This window comes from Ranitomeya imitator, chromosome 4 (assembly GCF_032444005.1).
Source record: "Ranitomeya imitator isolate aRanImi1 chromosome 4, aRanImi1.pri, whole genome shotgun sequence".
NCBI classification, from domain to species: Eukaryota; Metazoa; Chordata; class Amphibia; order Anura; family Dendrobatidae; genus Ranitomeya; species Ranitomeya imitator.
In genome coordinates this window covers 421,780,474-421,803,061 of record NC_091285.1, presented here as the reverse complement: position 1 = coordinate 421,803,061, position 22,588 = coordinate 421,780,474, and positions in this window count along the sequence as shown.

The window sequence follows — 22,588 nt, the reverse complement described above, 5'->3', positions numbered from 1 at the left end:
GAGAGTCAGGAGTATCATGCAGAGCTACAGTGCCTTGCGAAAGTATTCGGCTCCCTGGAACTTTTCAACCTTTTCCCACATATCATGCTTCAAACATAAAGATATCAAATGTACATTTTTGGTGAAGAATCAACAAGTGGAACACAATTGTGAAGTTGAATGAAATTGATTGGTTATTTTAAATTTTTGTGAAAAATCAAAAACTGAAAAGTGGGGCGTGCAATATTATTCGGCCCCTTTACTTTCAGTGCAGCAAACTCAGTCCAGAAGTTCATTGTGGATCTATGAATGATCCAATGTTGTCCTAAATGCCTAATGATGATAAATATAATCCACCTGTGTGTAATCAAGTCTCTGTATAAATGCATCTGCTCTGTGATAGTCTCATGGTTCTGTTTAAAGCACAGAGAGCATCATGAAGACCAAGGAACACAACAGACAGGTCCGTAATACTATTGTGGAGAAGTTTAAAGCCGGATTTGGATACAAAATGATTTCCAAAACTTTAAACATCCTAAGGAGCACTGTGCAAGCAATCATATTGAAATGGAAGGAGTATCATACCACCGAAAATCTACCAAGACCCGGCCGTCCCTCTAAACTTTCATCTCAAACAAGGAGAAGACTGATCAGAGATGCAGCCAAGAGGCCCATGATCAGTCTGGATGAACTGCAGAGATCTACAGCTGAGGTGGGACAGTCTGTCCATAGGACAACAATCAGTTGTACACTGCACAAATCTGGCCTTTATGGAAGAGTGGCAAGAAGAAAGCCATTTCTCAAAGATATCCATAAAAAGTGTTGTTTAAAATTTACAACAAGCCACCTGAGAGAAACACCAAACATGTGGAAGAAGGTGCTCTGGTCAGATAAAACCAAAATCGAACTTTTTGGCAACAATGCCAAACCATATGTTTGGCATAAAGGCAACACAGCTCATCACCCTGAACACACCATCCCCACTGTCAAACATGATGGTGGCAGCATCATGGTTTGGGCCTGCTTTTCTTCAGCAGGGACAGGAAAAATGGTTAAAATTGATGGGAAGATGGATGGAGCCAAATACAGGACCATTCTTGAAGAAAACCTGTTGGAATCTGCAAAAGAACTGAGACTGGGACGGAGATTTGTCTTCCAACAAGACAATGATCTCAAACAAAGCAAAATCTACAATGGAATGGTTCACAAATAAACGTATCCAGGTAGAATGGCCAAATCAAAGTCCAGACCTCAATCCAAACGAGAATCTGTGGAAAGAGCTGAAAACTGGTGTTCACAAATGATCTCCATCAAACCTCACTGAGCTCCAGCTTTTTGCCTAGGAAGAATGGGCAAGAATTTCAGTCTCTTGATGTACAAAACTGATAGAGACGTACCCCAAGCGACTTGCAGCTGTAATAGCAGCAAAAGGTGGCGCAACAAAGTATTAAGTTAAAGGGGCGAATAATATTGCACGCCCCACTTTTCAGTTTTTGATTTTCCACAAAAATTGAAAATAACCAATAACCACAGGCAAAACATATTTTGCTGGCACATTCCCTGAGGATCCCCCCCCCTGGTGTGAAGCTAGCTCCTGAGCCCCAACAGAGACCACGAGGAGAGTCTCCTGTTCCTGCCCAAGATCCGAGGCACTGGCCTGGAATTAGGCCCACTGACAGGCACCTACTGAAGGGAACCCATCCGCCTCCACCTTGGGCATCTCCCCGACCGAAGAGTCCCCTGCGGAGACTGGACGGGGCCACATTACCGCGCAGAGATGGCAGATGCATTTACAGCCCAGGAGGCCTGAATGACTTGGCCACCATCTTACCTGGCTGCGACCACACCGTACCTCAGCTGCTGGGAGAGGACGCCGAGTCGTGTTGGAGAGACGCTGCGCTACTTAGGCACTCGACACCTTTGTGTCCCTGGCTGCCAGCATTTGGTAGAGGAGGTGAGAGTAGGGACTGTGGGATAGGAGGCTGGGGAGGTCCCGGGGAACTGAGCACAGGAAGATAGGGGAGAGGTCCCCTCCTCCACTCTCTAATGTCAGTGACAGATTTTGGAGGGACCTGAGTGAAAATCTATAACCCACATCACTAATTACCTTTGGTGGGAGCAACTACCAGGACAGAACTTTCTTGTCCCCCATGTGCATCCCCCCCTAACACTTTAATTGCACATATGAAGCATTCTATACTAGAAGTGTTAAGTTGGAGCTCTGCTGCCATCTACTGGTCACATGGATCTTCTCTAGCCTACTGTCTGGGGATATATGCGGCAAATAAGCATCAGGTCTTACCCAGCTGGATCCCACCATCCAAGACTATGATGTTATAGGACTGAGACAGTCTTCCTACTCCCCAACCCACTGTGGCCTGTAACGTTTTAATTCACTAAGCGCCTTTGCCGCCTACTGACCAGCTATATTCTCCTACTAGTGGGGAGTTGTAATGAACAAATATCTAATGAAAACACAAGCAGAGAAATCCACCCACTTGCAAGTGCCTTCACCGCTCAGTACACAATTGCCATGCACAAAAGTAAACCCACCCGAAACAACCTAAACAACCTGCTAAAGGCTCACGCCACCAACCCACCTGTGTTACTGATGTTTGACAGTTTACCCCTGCCACAGCTTTTTTGTCTGCCAAGCACTCTGAATCCTCTGTGCAATACTCTATAAAGGCGACTTTGGTAGCCCAAGAAGTCTCCAAGCTGCTGATGCTATTATTTGACAAACGGTTTGATGTTCTCCATGCCCCCATCCCTACAGCCATGGCTCAAATTACCACCAATTCTCAAAAAATTGAAGAACTGGAAAACAAAGTCCAGTCTAATTAAACTGAACTTACAGAACTGAGGAACTCTCTCCAAGAAAGTCTAGCCACAGAGCGAGAAATGCGTGATAAGCTAGAGAACTTGGAAAACAGAGATCGCTGCAACAATCTGCGTTTTTTAGGCATCCCGGAGTCAGTGGCTGGTGATCGCCTTATGGAATAACTTACCAATAACCTTTTTGCTGCCCTCCAGTTGGACCTTTGTAAAGACTTGATGATGAAAGAACAGGCACACAGACTAGGTCCCAAGACAATGGAAGTACTAGACCTCTCCAGTTATAGCAAAATTCCTCAATTTAGCCGTGAAAGAACAGGTATAAGAGCCTATCGACAGCAACAAGAATTCACAATCTATGATTCTAAATTATCATTTTCCAGTTTTTCTCTGCGGCTGTAGCTCAGAAACGCAAGGCATTTGTAAATATCTGTCATCTATTGATTGAAGATAACATTAGATTTCAGCTACTCTACTAATCTAAACTGAAAGCCCAAGATGGAGACCGTGTAACTGTTTACAAAAACTCAGAGGTGGCGGAGATAAGATTCCGTCGTGCTGGAGATGTCGTAGTGGGATGATCTTTAGAACTTGTCATACATGCTAAGTTTTATTGTAGGGGGACTGTTGTAATGGAATGGAATGTTCTCTTCTATGATGACATGGTTCACCTGGTATATTCTCGGCAAGCTGCTATCACTGATTCGTAAAGTTGAGTATATTGTTTTCTCTGTTTTCTACTGTTTTTACCTTCCTATACTTTTTCCCTTCTCAGTTCAGGTACTAATCTGTGCTGGACCGAAACTTCACAAGACTTTTACTATTTGTTCATGCCTGCGGCTCACTGGGACCGAAAGGGATGAACACACCTTGTTGCTGTATACTACCTAGATCATGCCCTGGGATCCAGGATGAGTATACCTCAGACACCAGACTCTAACACAACTGTTATGGACCTGGTGGTTAGGAGCACCCGGAACGACCTGATGGTTAAACTCACACAGGACAAGCTCTGGGAAGTGGGATCTCTGCTGACCGCAACCCCTAATCCTATCACACAACTAGAAATAGCCATGGAGCGTACCTAACACGACCTAGACGCCTCTTCACAGCCTAAGAGCTAACTAGCCCTAAAGATAGAAAATAAAGCCTACCTTGCCTCAGAGAAATTCCCCAAAGGAAAAGGCAGCCCCCCACATATATTGACTGTGAGTAAGACGAAAGTCACAAACACAGAAATGAAACAGGTTTTAGCAAAGGGAGGCCAGACTTACTAAACAGACAGAGGATAGGAAAGGTATCTTTGCGGTCAGCACAAAACCCTACAAAAAGACCACGCAGAGTGTGCAAAAAGACCTCCGCACCGACTCACGGTGCGGAGGTGCCACTCTGCATCCCAGAGCTTCCAGCTAGCAGGGCAAAATCATGATAGCGAGCTGGACAAGGAAACAATGAACAAATAAATAACTAGCAGGGACTTAGCTTCTGCTGGAGTAGACAGGTCACCAGAAAGAACCAAGAGCGAACTAAACCAGTACAAGAACATTGACAGCTGGCATGGAGTAACGATCTGAGTGGAGTTAAATAGAACAGCCAGCCAAAGAATAAACTACGTCACCTGTGGAAGGAACCTCAGAAGCAGCAGCTCCACTCACAACCACCAGAGGGAGTCCATGGACAGAACTCGCCGAAGTACCATTCATGACCACAGGAGGGAGTTCGATAACAGAATTCACAACACACAACCTACAACTCACCACACTTGCGGTTCTTGTCATGGAACGTGGTGGGCCCTAACACCCCTGTTAAATGCAAACAAAAGTTTTAATCCACCTGAGACGATTCTTGTCAGATGTGTTCTTTCTTCAAGAGACATATTGGAGGGCTGACTAGCATGGTAAATTAATATCCTGGATAAGCTGCCTTCCATATTTCATCATCACGCAGAGAAGCCATTGTTATTAAGAAGGTCCTGCCATGTTCCATTCAAGATTCTATTAGCGAGAGCCAGGGTAGATATCTAATTCTGAAAGTGAAAATAAACGGCAAAATATACTTCTTGGTCAATCTCTAAGCTCCTAACCATTACCAACATTACTTCCACACATAAATTCTCCAGATTCTTTTGGGACTTGGGCCTAACCACCAAATAGTAGGAGGAGACTTTAAACTTTATACAATCTTGTCATGGGATTTCTGCAACAGAGAGGATCTACAAGAAAGCGACTTCTGATTGCTCCTACTCCTGTGCTGAGAAGAAGCACTTCATTTTAATGGTGTTTATTTCTTCTGGCAAAACAGAGCTTAATCAGCCATGTTGGTGAGCCCAGAGCTCAGTTAGCCACTCCCGTTCCCTTTATAATCTGGGCTCTGATGCAAATCCTTGTCAGAGCTAGCATTTGCTGCATGGCTTCAGGAGGAAGAGGTGTTCATGAGAAGGAGTGTTGGAGGAGTTATCTGTGACTGTTGCATGGTTTGTAAGTGTGGTAATTCCCTTCCCTTCTCCAATTTTGTTTATTCCCCATCCTCCACTCCCTGATGCATTCCTCTGTTATATGTGAGAGAATATTTTGTATGCCTGGAGTTCTGTTAACCCTTGTTTGTGTAACCTTGTTTGTCAGGTTGGTGTACGGCGGTGCACAATAGCACCCCTCTTCCCTGGGTGGGGGAAGAGAACAGATGTAGGGCTAACTCAGGAGATAAGGCAAGAATGGAGGCCCCGACATTTTTACCTTCAGAATTATCACGGGGAGATAGGGCGAGCTAGGGCGCCCCTAGTAGTAGGGTCAGGGAAGGAGCACCTGGTCCTGGGTCACTCGACAGCTGTGTCGTGACATTAGGTACATGTCAGGCAGGTCTTACATATACTCAGAGACAATATATTATTAAATATATTATTATATGTCAAACCCAAGAAGTGTGTGTTCTCAGTTGAGAAGATCCCTTTCCTTGGATGTGTTGTCTTCAGGGCCGGACTGGCCATCGGGCAGTTCTGGCAAGTGCCAGAAGGGCCAGTGGCAGTAGTGGGCCACTTGAGTGTGCCGCTGTCGGCACACTCCCCCCGCTGTGGGCACACTCCCCCCGCACTCGGCACACTCCCCGGCGCCCCGCATTCAACTGTACCGGCGTCTATGACGCCGGTACAGTTGAATGCAATGATGGAGGAGAGAGCGTCTGCTGTCGCTCCATCTCCCATCAATCCCTGTTCTGCCTCTGACACTGCGGGTGCGCAATGACGTCATATCATCGCGCACCTGCTGTGTGTCGGGCGGGCAGACTGCAGCTGCTGAGACCGGAGCCTGGAGCAGCGCAGGGCAAGAGGAAAGGTGAGTAGAGTGGTTTTTTTTTTCTTATACATACATCAATGAGTAATAACTGGATTGTGGGGCTATGGGGGGGGGCTGCATTACATTCTATGGGGGCTGGCTGAATTACATTCTATAGGGCTGTGCTGCATTACATTCTATGGGGCTGTGCTGTATTACATTCTATGGGGCTGTGCTGCATTGCATTCTATGGGGGCTGTGCTGCATTACATTCTATGGGGGCTGTGCTGCATTACATTCTATGGGGCTGTGCTGTATTACATTCTATGGGGCTGTGCTGCATTGCATTCTATGGGGGCTGTGCTGCATTACATTCTATGGGGGCTGTGCTGCATTACATTCTATGGGGCTGTGCTGTATTACATTCTATGGGGCCTGGCTGTATTACATTCTATGGGGGCTGTGCTGTATTACATTCTATGGGGGCTGTGCTGTATTACATTCTATGGGGCTGTGCTGTATTACATTCTATGGGGGCTGGCTGCATTACATTCTATGGGGCTGTGCTGCATTACATTCTATGGGGCTGTGCTGCATTACATTCTATGGGGGATGGCTGCATTACATTCTATGGGGGCTGTGCTGTATTACAGTCTATGGGGGCTGTGCTGCATTACATTCTATGGGGCTGCGCTGTATTACATTCTATGGGGGATGTGCTGCATTACATTCTATGGGGACTGAGCTGTAATGCTGGATACAGCTGTGATTATATGTTATATAGTCGTGTTACACTCCCCTCACTTCTTGTAACCTACAAGTGTACAAAGATATTATACAGTCACCATGTGACAAGTGGGCCTGTGTAACTTCAAATGCCAGAGTTGAATTTTAGTCCCAGTCCGGCCCTGGTTGTCTTCCACCGGTTTTTGCATGGATTCGGCAAAAGTTCGGGCGATATTGGATTGGGATCGTCCTGAGGATTTGAAGGTGTTAAAAAGGTTTTTAGGTTTCGCCAACTACTAACATAAGTTCATAAAAAAACTTTTTGGTAGTAGCCAACCCTCTTACGGATACGACTAGGAAGGGGACGGACTTCTCCAAGTGGTCCAGTCTCCACCAGGGAGGCATTTGATAAGTTGGAGAGGTGTTTTTTATTGGTGCCGATCTTTATACTGACTGTAGTCTCTCACCCTTTTATTGTTGAGGTCGATACATCTGAGGTGGGAATGGGGGCTATATTGTTGCAGGGTGCATCTCCTAGTAAATGGCAACCATGTGCGTATTTTTCTAAAAATCTGTCACCTGCTGAGGTAAATTATTACTTTGTTAACAGGGAACTCTTAGCATTCAAATGGGCTTTTGAAGAGTGGCGTCATTTTTTTGAGGGAGAGGTTCTTCCGGTTATGGTAATCACAGATCATAAATATCTGGTATATTTGGAGTTGGCGAAACATCTAACGCCTCGACAGGCAATGCTTTTTACCAGGCTTAAATTTTTTGTCACTTACCGGCCGGGGAAGATGCCTTATCTCGCTGTTTTCCTGGGGGAGGAGATAAGTGTGAACGGGTACCTATTCTTAAAAATGGGATAGTTATAGCATCTATATGCTCCAATTTGGAAAGAGACATTGTTGACGCTCAAGGGAACGCCCTTGCTGCCTGTCCACTTGGTAAACTATTTGTTCCCGTTAATCTTCGTATTAGAGTCCTTAGTGAACATCATGATTCGGTTTTGACCGGACATCCTGGTAATATAGCCACCTCTGATCTTCTCACTCGGCGTTTTCGGTGGCCAGGTGTTCATCAGGATGTCTGGGAGTATGTAGCCACCTGCTGTATCTGTGCACGTTCTAAGACCTCTCATATTCGTCCGTCAGGGGCTCTCCAACCATTAGAGATTCCCAGCAGACCTTGGACTCACTTATTGGTTGATTTTGTCACTGATCTACCCGTGTCAGCGGGGAATACTGTAATTCTGGTTGTGGTAGATAGATTCAGTAAGATGTCTCATTTTATCGCTTTACCATCCTTACCGATTGCCAAGTTCTTGGTGCAAAATTTAATCAGGGAAATTGTAAGGTTACATGGAATCCAAATGATATTGTTTCAGACCGGGGGGTACAGTTTGTCTCTGTTTTGGAAGGCATTTTGCACCCGTCTGGGGATCCATTTGTCATTTTCCTCGGCATCAGAATCTGGCGTGCTTTAGTGGTAGGGTCAGTCTTCTTTACTCATCATTCGTTCTCCCATATTGATTACTTTCTTATTTGCACACAGCTATTCACCCAACATCAAGATTCCGGCATCCACCCAATACTGATCTCAGATCAAGCTCCTACAGTATTTCACTATTCCTGACTTTAACAAGCCCCTGGATGCGACATTTGAGATTTCCTTCCTACCTGGCAGAATCAGATGACAATAATATCACACTGATAATATCCCTTTGTTCTGGGCCACTTCTAAGGCCATTATGAGAGGCCATATTATCGGTTATCTGTAGAAGGAAAACACACAGAAAGAAATTCAATGCTTTACATAACGGGGCAGCACAGTGGCTCAGTGGATAGCCCTGCAGCCTTGCAGCGCTGGGGTCCTGGGTTTTAATCCAACCTTGGACAACATCTGCAAGGAGTTTGTATGTTCTCCCCGTGTTTGCATGGGTTTCCTCCGGGTACTCCGGTTTCCTCCCACTTACCGAAGACATACTGATAAGGAATTTAGATTGTGAGCCCCATCGGAAACAGTGATGATAATGTGTGCAAACTGTAAAGCGCTGTGGAATATGTTAGCGCTATATAAAAATAAAGATTATTATTTACCTCCCTCCTTCAGACTCAGATGATGCTCGCTCTGACCGCATCCCCTGATGCACAACAAGCTTATTCTATGGCCACATCTCCTGGACTCTTTTATACACTCCCAATCACACTGGCAGGTTCAATTAACCCGAAATAAATGTTACCGCTGGGGAAATAAGAAGGGTAAATTATTAACTATCCTAACTAAATACAAACAACTCTACAAGCCAGTTATTAAACTGTAGAACCAGTAACGGACTCGCAGAAGACTGACCGTGAAGAGATCATGCAAATTTTCAGTGATTATGAGGAGGATCTATACAGAACGTCCCGTGTCAACCTCCTGGCGATCTTGCTAGAGAAAAAAAAAATTCCTCCTTCAAGATGGTGCCGCTGGCGCAATAGCAGCTGGATATTTAATTGGACATTTAAAGCCAGATAAATATACATGCTCTCCAGGGGCCCATAAACTACTACACTTGGTGGTGCCAAATAATCTGTCTTTAGGCTATGTGCACACGTTGCGGATTCTCTGCAGATCTGCAGCATTTTTTGGGGTGCAGAAATGCTGCAGATCTGCAATTGATTTACAGTACAATGTAAATCAATGAGTAAAAAAAAATCCTGTGCACACGTTGCGGAAAATCCGCTGCGGAAGCACTGTGGTTTAAAAGAAGTAGCATGTCACTTCTTTTTTGAGAATCTGCAGCGTTTTTGTACCCATTCCATTATAGAAATCCGCAGGGGTAAAAAACGCAGCAAATCCGCACAAAAAATGCGACAAATCCGCAGCTGCGTTTTCTGCCAGGAGAGGCAGAATCCGCACCAGAAATTCCTAAGGCTAATCCTCAAAGTTTGCACATAGCATGAAAGTATAAAAAAAGTCATTTACTGTATATTTCTACATAGAAGAAACCTACGCGAAACACACGTAGGGGCTGGCACTCTGGTGTCACACTGAGACCGATATGGGTAAGGATCAATCCTCAGCTAGCCATCAGTTTTGCCTCTTAAAGGCACACAAACACAATATATTATGGTTCACTTTTTCATGAACTTGATCCTGCCGGTCTTATACTTTGTAGTTTTGTGTTGAGTTTCAGACTTTTCTTAGCTGTCTCCTTCATATAAAATCTCACCAGTCAAATATGTAATACTAAAGTTTCTAAATATATATATATATATATATATATATATATATATATATATATATATATATTCAAGCAAAAAACAGGCAGCACTCCATTGTATCTTGATTATCTTGTGCAGAGTTTATTCAGACCCACATGTCTTTACCACGACGTTTCGGCTCGAACTGAGCCTTTCTCAAGCCTTGCTGGGTTGAGAAAGGCTCAGTTCGAGCCGAAACGTCGTGGTAAAAACATGTGGGTCTGAATAAACTCTGCACAAGATAATCAAGATACAATGGAGTGCTGCCTGTTTTTTGCTTGAATCTATGGACTGAGGTTAGCCGGTGGACGGGCTTCCTGGAGGCTTTGCACCCACAGATAAGTGAAGCGTTGTGCTGTTCCTTTTTTTTATCACATATATATATATATATATATATATATATATATATATATATATATATATATATATATATATATATATATAAATAATCGTCTAAGGGGCACTTCCGTCTGTTTGTCTGTCTGCCTTTCTTTCTGTGTCACAGAAATCCAACGTTGCTGACCAATCAGCGACGGGCAAAGTCCGGCCGCGAATTTGCCCCTTCCTACTCTGTCAGTGCCCCTCCGGTCAGCGCTCACACAGGATTAATAGCTGCGTTACACTGCGTTATGCCGAGGTGTAACACAGTCCGTTAACGCTGCTATTAACCCTGTGTGATCAACTTTTCACTATTGATGCTGCCTATGCAGCATCAATAGCAAAAAGATCTAATGTTAAAAATAGGAAAAAAGAAAAAAAATCATTAATCACCTTCCAGGGCCTTTCCCGCCTATCTCGTGAGATAATGGCATAGTGGTCTTGCGAGACCGCTAAGTCATCTGGGTAATTTCGCAGTGCATCGCTGGGAACGGAAGCTGGCGGCCGAATCGCGCGCATAGGGACAGCTTCGCTGGACGCCGGAGGGTGAGTATATAACTATTTTTTATTTTCATTCTGTTTTTAACAGGGATATGGTGCCCACAGTGCTATATAGTACTTGGGCTGTGTTATATACTGCGAGGCTGCTATATACTACGTGGGCGGTGTTATATACTGCGTGGGCAATTGTGCTATATAGTACTTGGGCTGTGTTATATACTGCGAGGCTGCTATATACAACGTGGGCGATGTTATATACTGCGTGGGCAATTTTATATACTACGTGGGCAATTTTATATACTACATGGGCATTATTATATACTACGTTTTTGTACCCATTCCATTATAGAAATCCGCAGGGGTAAAAAACGCAAAAAGTTTGTAAGCTTGCGAGCAGGGCCCTCATTCCTCCTGGTATCTGTTTTGAACTGTATTTCTGTTATGCTGTAATGTCTATTGTCTGTACAAGTCCCCTCTATAATTTGTAAAGCGCTGCGGAATATGTTGGCGCTATATAAATAAAAATTATTATTATTATACGTGGGCAATATTATATACTGCATGGATGCTCTATATTATGTGGGCTGTGTTATATACTACGTGGGCAGTGTTACATACTACGTGGCAGTGTTACATACTACGTGGGCAGTGTTATACACTACATGGCAGTGTTATACACTACGTGGCAGTGTTATATACCACGTGGCAGTGTTATATACTACGTGGCAGTGTTATATTATTATTATTTATTTATATAGCACCATTAATTCCATGGTGCTGTACATGAGAAAGGAGTTACATACAGGGTTATAGATATCGATTACAGTAAGCAGGTTTACATTGACAGACTGGTACAGAGGGGAGAGGACCCTGTCCTAGCGGACTTACATTCTATGGGATAGTGGGGAGAGACAGAAGGTAGGGGCGAGGCGGCGGCTCTGGCGATGGCGAGGCGGTGGCTCTGGCGATGGTGAGGTGGCAGAATGGTTATTGCAGGCTGTAGGCTTTCTTGAAGAGATGGGTTTTCAGGTTCCGTCTGAAGGAGCCGAGGGTGGTGGATAGTCGGACATGTTGAGGCATGGAATTCAAGAGGATAGGGGATATTCGGGAGAAATCTTGGAGGCGGTTGTGTGAGGAACGAATAAATGTGGAGGAGAGTAGGAGGTCTTGGGAGGATCGGAGATTATGTGAGGGAAGATATTGGGAGATTAGTTCAGAGATATAGGGAGGGGACAGGTTGTGTATGGCTTTGAAGATCAGTGTTAGTAGTTTGAACTGGATTCGTTGGGGAATGGGGAGCCAGTGGAGGGATTTGCAGAGGGGAGAAGCAGGGGAGTAGCGAGGAGAGAGGTGGATTAGCCGGGCAGCAGAGTTGAGGACAGACTGGAGTGGTGCAAGAGAGTTAGCAGGGAGGCCACAGAGGAGGGTGTTGCAGTAGTCGAGGCGGGAGATGATGAGGGCATGCACAAGAGTTTTGGTAGATTGTGGGCTGAGGAAGGAACGGATTCTGGCAATATTTTTGAGTTGGAGGCGACAGGAGGTGGCAAGAGTTTGGACGTGCGGTTTGAAGGACAGGGCAGAGTCGAGAGTTACCCCGAGGCAGCGGATTTCAGGTGCGGGAGAGAGCGTGATGCTGTTTACCATAATAGATGGGTCAGGTAGGGGGGATACGTGAGATGGGGGAAAGATGATGAGTTCGGTTTTGTCTACATTGAGTTTTAGGAAGCGAGAGGTGAAGAAGGAGGATATGGCTGACAGACACTTCGGGATTCTGGACAGCAGAGAGGTGACATCTGGGCCAGAGAGGTAGATCTGAGTGTTGTCCACATACAGGTGGTACTGGAAGCCATGGGACTTTGAGTTGTCCTAGGCCAAGAGTATAGATGGAAAAAAGTAGGGGCCCTGGGACAGAGCCCTGAGGGACTCCAACAGAGAGAGGGCGGGATGAGGAGGTGGTGTGGGAGTGGGAAACGCTAAATGTGCGGTCGGAAAGGTATGAAGCAATCCAGGACAGGGCAAGGTCTTTGATGCCAAGGGAAGAAAGAATTTGTAGCAGTAGGCAGTGATCGACTGTGTCGAAAGCAGAGGACAGTGTTATGAAAGGTAATTCAGTACCACAATGGACATAGAGGTCAGCGCACATAGAGTGACCTGGCAATAACCCAAAAAACAAGAACGAGCTCTGAGACGTGGGAACTCTGTTGACCGCAATCCCTAATCCTCTCCAACCACACTAAAGGCAGCCGTGGATTGCGCCTAACGCTACCTATGCAACTCGGCACGGCCTGAGAAACTAGCTAGCCTGAAGATAGAAAATAAGCTTACCTTGCCTCAGAGAAATACCCCAAAGGAAAAGGCAGCCCCCCACATATAATGACTGTGAGTTAAGATGAAAAGACAAACGTAGAGATGAAATAGATTTAGCAAAGTGAGGCCCAACTTTCTGAACAGAGCGAGGATAGGAAAGGTAACTTTGCGGTCAACACAAAACCCTACAAAAAACCACGCAAAGGGGGCAAAAAGACCCTCCGTACCGAACTAACGGCACGGAGGTACACCCTCTGCGTCCCAGAGCTTCCAGCAAGCAGTAAAAAACAAATTGACAAGCTGGACAGAAAAAAAACAGCAAACAAATAGCAAAGAGGAACTTAGCTATGCAGAGCAGCAGGCCACAGGAACGATCCAGGAGGAAACAGGTCCAATACTAGAACATTGACTGGAGGCCAGGATCAAAGCACTAGGTGGAGTTAAATAGAGCAGCACCTAACGACTTCACCACATCACCTGAGGAAGGAAACTCAGAAGCCGCAGTACCACTTTCCTCCACCAACGGAAGCTCACAGAGAGAACCAGCCGAAGTACCACTTGTGACCACAGGAGGGAGCTCTGCCACAGAATTCACAACAGGACAGGTCAAGAAGGAGAAGGATGGAGAACTGTCTGTTAGCTTTGGCTGTGAGTAAGTCATTAGTAATTTTTGTCAGGGCAGATTCGGTGGAGTGGTGGGGGCGGAAGCCAGATTGGAGGTTGTCAAGGAGAGAGTTAGATGAGAGGCGGGAGGAAATTTGAGCATAGACATGCTGCTCAAGGAGTTTTGAAGCAAACGGGAGCAGTGATATGGGGTGGTAGCTGGGCATAGCAGTTGGGTCAAGGTTAGTTTTTTTTGAGGATGGGTGTGATGGTGGCATGTTTGAAGGCCGAGGGGAAGGTACCAGAAGAGAGCGATAGGTTAAAGAGATGGGTTAGGGCTGGAATGAGCATGATAGTGACGGGGAGCAGGTGGGAGGGGATGGGGTCAAGTGCACAGGTGGTGAGGTGCGATTTGGAGAAGAGGCGAGTAAGCTCTCCTTCAGTGATGTTGGAGAGGGAGGTTATTAGGGAAGGGCAGAGGTCTGGTATATGGAGTGGTTGGGGTGATGGAGCTGTAAAGGTTAGTCTTGTTTGGTCGATCTTGTTTTTGAAGTAGGTGGCAAAGTCCTCGGAGGAGATGAGGGGAGTTGGAGGTGGCAGTGGTGGGCGGAGGAGGGAGGTAAATGTGCTGAATAGTTGTTTTGGGTTGTAGGATAGTGGAGATACAAGGTTAGTGAAATAGGTCTGTTTAGCGGAGGTGAGGGCAGACTTGAAGTCAAATGTAGCTTGTTTGAAAGCAGTGAAGTCGTCTGGCAAGCGTGTTTTCTTTCAACGCCGCTCCACCACCCTGGATGCTTGTCGCAGTTGTTTTGTGATATACTACATGGCAGTGTTATATACTACGTGGGCAGTGTTATTGTCATGATCCGTTCCAGGGTTTATTAGTGTCTGCCCTTTTTTCTGGACGGATCATGTCAAGGGTTAACTTTGCTCTGCCTCATTCTGGGTTCAGGTTTGCTATTTAGCTCCCTTGAATCTTGCTGCCAGTGTCAGCTATAGTTCTGCCTTCGGTGTGTTAATTTGACCCTGCTGGTAGCTCTTGATTTGCCCTGCTGTGAACCCTGACTTGTCCGGTGTCTGTTAACTCCCTCTGTCTGCCCTTTTCCCAGTATTTCTCTGTCTGTTTGTCTGCTTGATTCTCCAATTCTGATCTCCTGGCTTGTTTATTTACTTCGTTGCTGTTTATCCCTATTGTACCGTATATTGCCCGTTCTGGTTTACTGATCTCTGGCTACGTTCTGACTATCCATCTGTTTAATCCTATTATACTGTCGTGCTATCTCGTGCTTTTGACTTGGCTTGTCTGACCACTCTCTCGCCACTTGGTGGCGTCTGTTCTGCTGTCCTGTGTGCAGTCTCACTTTCCTCTCAAGCTCCCCCTGGTGGAGGTTGTGCTGTACTGCACTGCAGCAGCCTGACAGTTATATACTACGTGGGCAGGATTATTTACTACGTGGGCAGTGTTATATGCTACGTGGGCAGTGTTATATGCTACGTGGGCAGTGTTATATGCTACGCGGGCAGTGTTATATGCTACGTGGGCTGTTATATACTACGTGGGCTGTGTTATATACTACGTGGCTGTCTATGTTACGTGGCCTCTGCTATATGCTCTGTGGCTGCTATATATATATATATATATATATATATATATATATACATACATACATACATACATATTCTAGAATACCTGATGCGTTTGAATCGGGCCACCATCTAGGGGAGTAATGATTTTATTGTATACTTAGACCATAAATTTATGTAGAAATAAAAATGACTGTTTATACTTTAAAGACAGAATCTTTATCTCCAATAATATTTGCATATATGTCTATGGGAGTTTTCAGTCGCATTGTGGCAGATCTGAGAAAGTAATCTCTGACTCAGTCAGATGTTGTATACCGTTAATATTGCTCTGATTTAATGGTCTGCATATATTTGGTGGCAGCAGCCAGTATTAAAGTCATTCTGCAGTTATGGATCCACGACCAAGCTCCTCCTTTCAAGATCTTTCTAGACAAACTGTCATTTCTGCTTCAGATGGATTGGGCTGAGGTCTCTTTGCATAAAGAGGGATGGATGCAGCCCTTTTTTGGAACTTTAGAAAGTTTAAAGGGAACCTGTCACCTGAATTTGGCGGGAACGGTTTTGGGTCATATGGACGGAGTTTTCGGGTGTTTGATTCACCCTTTCCTTACCCGCTGGCTGCATGCTGGCCACAATATTGGATTGAAGTTCATTCTCTGTCCTCCGTAGTACACGCCTGCGCAAGGCAAGATTGGTGAAAGGTTACATTTAAAATCCCTGCTTCCGCAACACATTCAGAATGACTATAGAACTTGTTTTCAACCAACAGTGTGGCATCAATAACAGCTACACTTTTGGGTGTTAAGCTAAGTGTACACATTGCATTTTTTAGGTGTTTTTTTTATGCGCGTAAATGGTCCAATAACACAATGGAATACTTATGCAAGATAAAGCAATGACAATCCTGAAGTGTTGTGCACATGATCAGTAAATGTCCGTCCGTCTTTGCGTTTTATTTTCTGCAGCATGTCAATTCTTTTTGCGTTTCTGCAGCGTTTTTGTCTCATTAACCTCAGTTGAAACAGTCAAATCTGCAGCAAAAACGAAAAAAAGGTTTGCGGATTTGATGCTTATTTGCTGTAGATTTGCTGCCAAAAACGCTGCGATCTGTCAAAGGAAATTATGTCAGAAGGATGAAGAGTGTGTGGGCGGAGAATATGTGTATGTCTGTGTGTTTGGGCGGAGAATATGTGTGCTTCTCTGTGTGTGAGCGGAGAATATGTGCGTGTGTCTGTCTGGGTGTATGTACCCATGCGATGTGTGTACCCAGGCGTCATTTGATGGGACTTCTCCCATCCGGCTACGTCTTTTGTCACATATAGCAGAGACAGCATGAGCCGATGATGGGAAAATAGTCTCATCATCTGGCACCTGTGTTCAATTGTTAAAAAAAAAAAAAAAAAAAAAATCAAAACATTTACATAATTACATACATATTCACATAAAAAATATATACTCAACGAACGCCTAATCCCCGATGCCTGTGTCTCCTGCAAACAATAAAAAATAATAAACCAACATATACTAACCTTTCCGCCGTAGTCCATTTAATACAGAGTGTCTAACATTGATCTCACCTGGCAGCCGGCGATACACTGACAGGAGGTGATCGCTCCCGCAGTATACCACTAAGCCTCCATGAGAGTTCACTGGAGTTCATCAGCTAATCAGCTTCCGTGTTCTCACTTATGGCACCGATGCGTGAGAAAGTTCTCACATAGCGATAGTTTCGTAAGTGAGAGCACTGGAGCTGATGAATTCCGGTAAACTCTCACGGCAGCTCTGTGATACACTGTGGGAGGGATTACCTCCTGTCAATGTGGCACCGGAGGCTGGGTAGAGCGGTCACATATCCCAATGTGACAGTTCTACATGTGAGATCGCCGTGGGACACTAGGTATTACGTGGACTACGTTGGACAGGATAGAATTATATGTTGGTTTATTATTTTTTATTGTTTGCAGGAGACAAGGGTGTCGGGGATTAGGCGTTCAGTAAGTATGGTAAATTTAGATTCAATAAAGTCTGTGTGATTATTTCAAATAAAGGACTTTATTATGAGTATCTTTTTCATAAAATATCACTATGGGTTTAGAAATGGATAGGTGTCTTGTAGACACCTCTCCATTACTGACCTGTGGGCTTGATGTTACCTGACAATACAAAGGTGACATCAACCCCACAAATATGAACTCCACTTGCCACTGCTACAGGGCAAATGGGAAGAGTGAGGCTAAGTGCCAGAATTGGTGCATGTATAAGATGTGCCATTTCTTGGGTGGATGAGAGCTGATGTTTTTAGCCTGGGGGGTGCCAATATCCATGCCCCTTTCCAGGCTATTAACCCCTTCCCGACCTTTGACGCAGCGTATGCGTCATGAAAACCTGTGTCATTCCTGTTGTGAATTCTGCTTTTGGGTTCCCTCCAGTGGTTGTAGGTGGTAATGCAGTTGTCCCTGAGTTGCAGTCCTGGTCAGGTGTTTCTGCTGATTGCAGTTCTGACTGGGGTATTTAGGTGTGCAGGATTCATTAGTCCTTGCCAGTTGTCCATTGTTCTGGGAGGTTTTGGATCTTTGTCTGGTTCCTCCTGCCTTGCTGCCAATTCAGCAAAGATAAGTGTCTGGTTTTTGTTTATGTGGCACACATGCTGTGTGCTTAATAATTCTGTGCTATTCATTTGTTTTCTCTTGTCCAGCTTAGACTGTGTCAGTGTTTTTTCAGTCTTGTTGGATTCTCTGGAGTTGCAGATATACGCTCCACATCTTTAGTTAGATGGTGGAGTTTTTTGTATTTTCTGCTGTGGATATTTTTGGAAGGATTTTAATACTGACCGCTTAGTATTCTGTCCTTTCCTATTTTGCTAGAGTGGCCTCTTTTGCTAAATCCTGTTTTCTGCCTGCGTGTGTCTTTTCCTCTACTACGCACAGTCAATATTTGTGGGGGCTGCCTATCCGTTGGGGTTCTGCTCTGAGGCAAGGTAGAATTCCTTATTCCATCTACAGGGGTATTTAGTCCTCCGGCTGTGTCGAGGTGTCTAGGATTTGTTAGGCACACTCCACGGCTACTTCTAGTTGCGATGTCAGTTCAGGATCTGCGGTCAGTATAGTTTCCACCTACTACAGAGAACGTTCCATGCGGCTCCAAGGTCATCGGATCATAACACATTCCGACCTGTGACGCAGCATATGCGTCATGGCCGGATTGGGCTCCTGCAGGCCGGGTGAAAGGGTTAACTAATTTCACCCAGCCTGCAGGGACAGGAGGAGTTGTACTTTAGCCCAGGGGGGGTGGCTTCACCCCCCCCCCATGGCTACGATCGCTCTGATTGGCTGTTGAAAGTGACGTTTCACTTTCAATCAGAGCGATAGTAATATTTCACCAATGAAAATTGGTGAAATATTATAATCCAGCCATGGCCAATGCTGCAATAGCATCAGCCATGGCTGGAGATTGTGATCTGACCCCCCCCCCCCCCCCACCGCCACAAATCGCCTCCCCTCCGGTCCTCCGTCCTGTCATTTCATGTCCTCTGCTCCCCTCCGTCCTCCTGTCCGCTCCCCCCGCTGTCCGATCCCCCCCATCATACTTACCGACCTCCCGTGTGCCTCCCGGTGTCCATCGCGCTGCTGGGGCGCCGCCATCTTGGAAAATGGCGGGCGCATGCGCAGTGCGCCCGAGGAATCTGCCGGCCGGCAGATTCGTTACAAGTACATTTTGATCGCTGTAATAGGTTCTATCACAGCGATCAAAATGAAAAAAAAATAAAAATAAACCCCCCCTTTATCACCCCCATAGGTAGGGACAAAAATAAAATAAAGAATTTTTTTTTCCCCGTTAGGGTTAGGGTTAGTTCACACTGCGTCTAAGCAGTCCGTTAGACGGACTACGTTACACCACGGCATAAACGCGGTGTAACGTAGTCCGTTACGGCCGCCATTGACAGCAATGTCGGACGCATCACTAGCGCACGCCCACAATGGGTGTACGCTAGGGATGTGCCGTCATTGAGTGACGGACCCGGAGACGCGGGCTGCAGCGTTACCGGGTCCGTCACTGCTAGTGCAGATTGAGCTAGCAGATGCTCTATCTGCGCTAGCGCGATGCAAACGTCAGCACTTGCGCTAGCAGCAGCCCGTTAGCGTATGTGCTGAACAGGCTGCTGCTAGCACAATGTGAACCTGGCCTTAGGGTTAGGGTTTGGGTTATGGCTAGAATTAGGGGTAAAACTAGGGTTAGGGTTAGGCCGGGGTCACACTAGACCGTAATACGGACGAGTGCAATGCGATAAAAAAAAAAAAAAAATCGCATAGCATTCGCCCCAATGTTAATCTATGGGGCAGCTCCCATCATCTGATATTTTCTCTGCCGTATTCAGGATCCGAGTGAAATCGCAGCATGCTGCGATTGTCAGCGTATCTCGGCCGAGAATCGCCAATGAAAGTCTATGGGTGCGAGAAAAAAAATCGGATTACATACGGACCATGCGTGTGCATTGCGAGAAATACGGAAGACTTCTCCAGGTGACAGGAAATTGAATCATCCATTATCAGGAAGCTTTGGCATGCTAATTTCTGGCCCACGCTGGATTGCAAACCAGGAAGCACGCCTCCACGGAGTGTACTGTTGTAGCAGCATGGCCAGGCATATAAATGTGGAGATGCTGATTGCTCTGGTCCATGATAGACCAGAATTATGGGACCAACGCGATGCACATTATGCGGACCGTGCACGTAAAGACGCAGCATGGAGGTCAATATGTCGCCACATGTTCCCCGATTTTGATAAGCGACCTCAAGAGGTTCAGCAAGAAATATGTAAGTACCATTCTTCACCAAAAAATGTGGTTTAATAGTGGGTTCATGATAAAAATAAGCCTGAACCCATCATATGTGTTGTGTTTATGATGGGAGTAAATGATCCATGCTCTTGGTTGAAGAAGCAAAAACATTACCAAGAGACACAAATATGGATGAAATGTCTTTTAGCTATAGTCCGTTAATATAGGGCCAAAGGAATTTTATGTCCCCCTAGCCTCCTGGGCCCATGTGTTCTTGCAAACCCTGTAACGGTTTGAGTTATGTGTGTGATATTTATATCGAATTTTTTTGTATATTTGCAGTAAATGATGTCACTAGACGCTGGCGGAGTTGCCGGGACCAATACCGGCGTGAGCGTCAAGTTCATGGGCGGAGTGGTGATGCAGCCCCCCAAAAAAGGAAATACCTTTATTATGATCGGCTTAATTTTCTGGCACCGGTGATGGAGCTCCGACCGTAAGTGCATGCATGTCTCCAAATATTGTAGACATCTTATTACGTGAATATGTATGTATGTTTTAATATAAATAATATTTTGTGAAATACAGAACAGAGTCCAATCTGACAGAAAGGGAGACTGGATCTGACTCAGAGTTGTTGATTGACCCTGTTGGTGAAGATGCAGAAATGGCTGGACCATCTGGGCAAGCAACAGGCAGCAACCACCCACCACCACAACCAGCAGCAGCGTCTTCTGCTACACAGGAGCCAAATCCTGAGGTTGATGAAGGAGCCCAGAGCAGCAGTCCAACATTGGCTCTGGATACATCACTACAGCCTACTACAAGACCAAACCGTGGTCGGCGCAGAAGGGTGGCTTTGAACATTGGCACCAAGAGGCAAGTGGATACAGGGGTGTTGGACTATTTGCCACGAGCTGCCCATGACAATGGGGAGGAAGCGTACTTCCGCAGTCTTGCCCGCTATTTACGGCCCATTCTACGCTCGCTCAGGCTGCGGACCAGAGGTTGCATACAAATTTTGATAGATGCGGCCACACCCTGTTATGACCTGGTGGTCAGGACAACAATGGACCTGGTGGTTAAGAGCACACGGAATGACCTGATAGTTACTGATAATATAGGACGAGCTCTGGGACGTTGGAACTCTGCTGACCGCAATCCCTAATCCTATCAACCACACTAGAAATAGCCGTGGATTGTTCCTAACGCTCCCTATGCAACTCGGCACAGCCTAAGGAACTAGCTAGCCCTAGAGATAGAAAAATAAAGCCTACCTTGCCTCAGAGAAATTCCCCAAAGGAAAAGGCAGCCCCCCACATATAATGACTGTGAGTAAAGATGAAAATACAAACACAGAGATGAAATAGATTAAGCAAAGTGAGGCCCGACTTACTGAACAGACTGAGGATAGGAAAGGTAGCTTTGCGGTCAGCACAAAAACCTACAAAAAGACCACGCAGAGGGCGCAAAAAGACCCTCCGCACTGACTCACGGTGCGGAGGCGCTCCCTCTGCGTCCCAGAGCTTCCAGCAAGCAAGACAACAATCAAAATAGCAAGCTGGACAGAAAAATAGCAAACCAGAGAAAAACAAGCAGTCACTTAGCCTCTGCTGGGAAGACAGGTCACAAGAACGATCCAGGAGTGAACTAGACCAATACTGGAACATTGACAGGTGGCATGGAGCAAAGATCTAAGTGGAGTTAAATAGAGCAGCCAGCTAACGAATTAACCTCGTCACCTGTGGAAGGAAACTCAGAAACACCCACAGCCACCAGAGAAAGTCCATGGACAGAACCAGCCGAAGTACCATTCATGACCACAGGAGGGAGCCCGACAACAGAATTCACAACAGTACCCTCCCCCTTGAGGAGGGGTCACCGAACCCTCACCAGAGCCCCCAGGCCGACCAGGACGAGCCAAATGAAAGGCACGAACCAGATCGGCAGCATGAACATCAGAGGCAAAAACCCAGGAATTATCTTCCTGACCATAACCCTTCCACTTGACCAGGTACTGGAGTTTCCGTCTCGAAATGCGAGAATCCAAAATCTTCTCCACCACATACTCCAACTCCCCCTCAACCAACACCTGGGCAGGAGGATCAACGGATGGAACCACAGGCGCCACGTATCTCCGCAACAACGACCTATGGAACACATTATGGATGGCAAAAGAAGCAGGAAGGGCCAAACGAAATAACAGGATTGATGACCTCAGAAATCTTATACGGACCAATGAAACGAGGCTTAAACTTAGGAGAGGAAACCTTCATAGGAACATAACGAGACGACAACCAAACCAAATCCCCAACACGAAGTCGGGGACCCACACAACGCCGGCGGTCAGCGAAACATTGAGCCTTCTCCTGGGACAATGT